Below are 4,786 nucleotides of genomic sequence, written 5' to 3' on the forward strand. Positions count from 1 at the left end.
AAAAAGGGGTTAGGTGAAGTAAGAAATAAGTAAGACCAAAACTTAACAATAAGTAAGAACAATGAAATAATTTCTAATTTGATACCTGTTTGGTGTACAAAATTAGAAAGCCAGTAAATGAAAGTAAAAATAAAACCTGTCATCCCATCATTCAGAAATGTCCACTGTGAACATTTTGGTGAATTTCTTGTGTGTGTGTGTGTGTGTGTGTGTGTGTGTGTGTGTGTGTACTGTATATATATGCATATTTACTACTAGTGCTTTTTCATTGGTATTTCAAAGGGGTTTTGAGGACTCATCACTGCATACCTTTGGTCTTTTATCAGTTGTGTATATCTAATTCCTATTATTTCATATCACTTAAGTGATTTTCTTCCTAGTTGAATCCTGATTGATAGAGAGCATGTTGCTGAAACTCCTAAAGACATGTCAGTTCTGGATTTTAGTATCAGGTTCCCCTCCTGGACATATTCCAGAAAAGACTTTTGAAGCATTAGACAGTATGTTCTAAAACAGCTCTAGGGTTTTAAAAAAGTCAGCCATTGACTATTACATTTTAACATTTATTGAACATATGCTACATATGTCAGACATTGTGCTAGTGATAGTACATGTATTTTATTACTTATTGCTAACTCCCTGGGGTAAGGATGTCATTGCTCCCATAATACAGATGAGGGAAAGTTGGGCTTTAGGGAAGTTATATGGCCCAAAGTTGCATAGCTAATAAGTGGTCCAGTCATGATTCAAACCCAGGCAGTTTGGTTTCAGAGTCTACAACATGGATTCAAAGTTGGCACTTGCTAACACACCAAGCTGGAGAGACCTCACTTCTTGGTAGGAGGCCAGGGTCTTAGGGCAGTCACTTGTACTGTGGAAATAAATAACCCTGTGGGATGAGTCCTGCTGAAAAAGACAGCAGGTGTGCTGGAATGAGCACTGGTCTCGGAGTCAAATAGACAGGCTCCAGCCCTCCTGTGCTGATATGCTAGCCATGCAAGCCTGGACATGTCACTTCCCAGTCTGAGCATTATACTCTCATCTATGAAAGGGGAATAGTAGCATCAGTCTTAAAGGTCATGGTGAGGATGAAGAATGATAATATGTAAATGTACCTGGCATGTTTCCAGGCTTCTAGTAGATGCTAATAATAGAGTTTAGTTGAATCTGAACCTGAGCAGAAAGTTTCAAATTGAAACCTGGTTTTGAGTCTTGGATCGATCACTTGGCATGTGCTTTTGAACAAGATACTGGGGCCTTTCTAGGCCCAAGTTCCTTATCTTTCCTGGAGGTGGTTGGGCTAGAATCTCTATAATCCTGTCTCCGATTCTGAGCTTTCAGCTTGTCTCGAGAAGAAGGAATATGGCAGGTGGTAACTTCTCCTCTCAAATCCGTCTGAAAAGTGGTCAAAATTTTCAGAATTCAGTGTTTTGCCTTGTCTCCTCTGCCCTGAGGAGGTTCTTGACTAGATACAAGCACTGGAGCCTTCTGAAATGTCTGAGGTGTGGTGATGAAAATCACAAATATTTCTTAGAAAAAAGGGGTGAGGCCTTTCACTGGAAGGTGCTATTGCTTTTATTAGCTCTTACAGGAAAGGAGGGGCCACAGCTACATAGGTTTCCCAACGATGAGAGGAAATAAGTCCTTGACTTGCTCCAAAGAATCCAATTGGGAAATCACAAAGCCAGATGATTTCTTGGGTCCCTCATGCTCACTTACATTGTGATTCAGCTATAAGATACCTGTTGTGTTTTAACTGAAGGGCTCCTAGATGCTAAGCCGTGTCGGGAGTGGAGAGTGACTTGATTATCACTCTAAAGGTGCCTCTAGTCTGTCTCCATCAAGGAAACATAAACCCATGGTTGAAGGGGACAGACAAGTTTTGTTAGAATTTCACAGAAAGGATAATCAAGGTTTTCTCCTTTGTCCCTGGCCACTCCTCATTCACCTGACTGGGGCTTCCTCCTCTCCAAACGTCTAACCCGGAGAGGCCCAAGGCTCCGCCATTGGACCACTTCTCATCCCATGCTCACTTCCCTGGGGATCTTCCTCAGTTTCACAGTTTCAATAAAATCTTATCACTGACAACTCTTACATTTCTGTCTTCAGTTTAGATTTCTCTCCGTAATGCCAGACCCAGAAACCCAGCTGACTGCTCTGTTGTCGCCCTTTGACTATTGGCTTCTCTAACTGAACACTTCTAAATTAGAGTTCTTAAGGTACCCTCAACTCCTTCAAGTCGGCTTCACCTGCAGCCTTTCCTTTTGGACAAATAACAATACCATGTATTATAGTTGCTCAAACCTAAGAACTTGGAGCCATGCTTGACTCCTGTTTCTCCACAACCTACATCTACTAGTAAACTACCAGGCTCTGCCTTAAAAATATAGAGAATCTGAACACTACTCACCATTTCTGAGTCAAAGCTACCATAATCTCTCTCCAGAATTATTATAATAGCTTCCTAAATAGTGTCTATGCTCCCACATTACCCATCTCAACAGAGCAGTCAGAGGGATTCTTTGAAAATAAATTTTCAGTCCTGTCCAAACTCTCAATGGTTTTTCATCTCATCCAGAGTAATAGCAAGTTCACCCATACAATGTATACAATGCACTCCGCTTTCCTCTCCAGCCTCTCCCACTGCTCTGCCCTCCTTCACTCCATGCTAACTACACCAATCTCCTCACTGCTCCTCAAACACACCAGGCATGCTCTGGTTCAGGGTCCTGGTGTGTATAGTTCCCTCTGCCTGGTTCTCCAACCCAGGAAATCCAAATGTTTTCTCTCTTCCACCTCTTCTAAGTCTGTAATGTAACCCCAGTGACACCTTCCCTGGCATCCTATCTCACATTGCATCCTTCCCCCTCACACGTGTCCTCTCGGCCCTGCTTTTTCCCTTTTTAGCATTTATTATAATAAAAACTACTGTATGCATTTACTTTCCAGTGTATTTTCTGATTTCCCCTGCTAGAAGGAAACTCCAAAGAGCAGGGAAGCACAAGATCTAGCATTCAATAAATGTTAGTTGAAGAAATTGGGGAGGGGGGCAGGTTTGCCCAGAAGCCCATTGCAGCTCCGCTCTGAACCAGAGGACCTGAGAGACCAGAGGCAGAGAAAGGAGTGTTCGGGAGAGAGGGCCACTGAGCCAAGGCTGAGTGGGGTCCAGTGGGGATGGGGAGGGCCAGAATAACTGACTCATGTTCTCCATCAACCTTTACCTTCCTGTTTTATTTCTTCCAGAATACCCATTGTCTGTCTGTTAGTATGTAGCAAAAATCCCAAGGCTGCTTGGATATTAGAAAGCTCATGGATGGAATTCAGAGTCAAAGACCTGAATCTAGCAGTGTATCCCTGGACTAGCCACTTAACCTCTAACCGCTGCTTGCTCATCTGTCAAAGATGGATAACAATACTGGCTTGTGTTCTCATGGGCTGTGGTGAAGGTCAGATGAGTAACAGATGGGAAAGTGCCTCACATTCCAAAAGCTGGGCAATAGTAGTGGGGATTAGCAAAGTGCACAAGAGTGTCACTGCAATAATTACTCTGACTCACATATAGGTTACCTACCTCAGCGCCAGTGAAAGGGGAAGAGGGTGTTCCAAATTAGTGATTAACTCGCAAATCTTTCATCTAGGCTTTTTAGTACGGGAGGGACACAGGAAGAGAGATTGGAAGATGTACTTTCCTGAGGATGTGGCTAGTGTCCAAATAAGGTGCTATTTATTCCCTGTACACCAGGTTCTGGGGATTACTTCTTCTCTTTTCATCCCTACTGACATTTGTCAGTTGGTTATTATTATCTCTTTCTTTACAGATAAGAAAACTGAGGCTCAGAGAGATTAAGTAAGTTGCCCAGAGTCACACAGGTATTTGGTGTCAGAGTCAAAAGAAACCAGCTTTAAGAGTCTGTGCTCTTTCCATAGGCTGTCTTTTCAGTGACTTATGCAACTAATTCAGCAGCTGATAGTGAATAATAAACATGTCTGCCATCAGAGGCCCAGGCAGATAACAGACTCTTAACTATTAAACGTAATTCTAAAAGTAAAATGGAAAGGTGTATGCCACCTGTGAATCCAAACCCTTTTCTAGACCACTGGCCTGTGCTATGAATGGTTTCTCATGTCAGTACACAGCAAAAATTTAGAAGAAACCAGGATTTTGAGCTAAATGTTTCATAAGAGCCTAAGAATAATATAGCTGTAAGCAATGCCCACTGGTCTTCCTAAGCATCAGGAAAAAAAAAAAAAAAAAAACATTTAAAAGCAGTGGTATAAGAAATGATCTGACTTTTGGAAGATTAGCAATCCCAGTCTAGATTTTAACAGGTGACATGTGTAGCAACTCACCTGTTGTCTGCCACACTAAAGGGCTTAATCAGTGTTCACCAAATGTATGTACATATACCTATGTGTACCATATGTACAACATATAGGGTAATGGGTTTGGTGTGTGGTAATAATGGATGTAAATTCATTTGGATAAAGGATAGAGGTATAGGTGGATGGATCTGAACCCACAGATTGGGGAAATGCAAACAAACAAACAAACAAAAAAAGCCTGTAACAGGAGACTGGAAGAATAATTGCTTTAAAAATCTATGCACAAGGAAGTTTATTGAGCACCTACTAGGGGCTGGTGGAAGGAAATGGGAGGCACATTTCTTTACATTGGCCTAAGGTAACCATAAGAAACATTCATAGACGATTTTAAGTTAGTGATTTTTATAGGGAAGAACTACTTGAACTTGGAGACAAAGGAGGGAGGAACATTTTCCCTTTGATG

This window comes from Plecotus auritus (genome assembly GCF_963455305.1).
Source record: "Plecotus auritus genome assembly, chromosome: 2".
NCBI lineage: Eukaryota > Metazoa > Chordata > Mammalia > Chiroptera > Vespertilionidae > Plecotus > Plecotus auritus.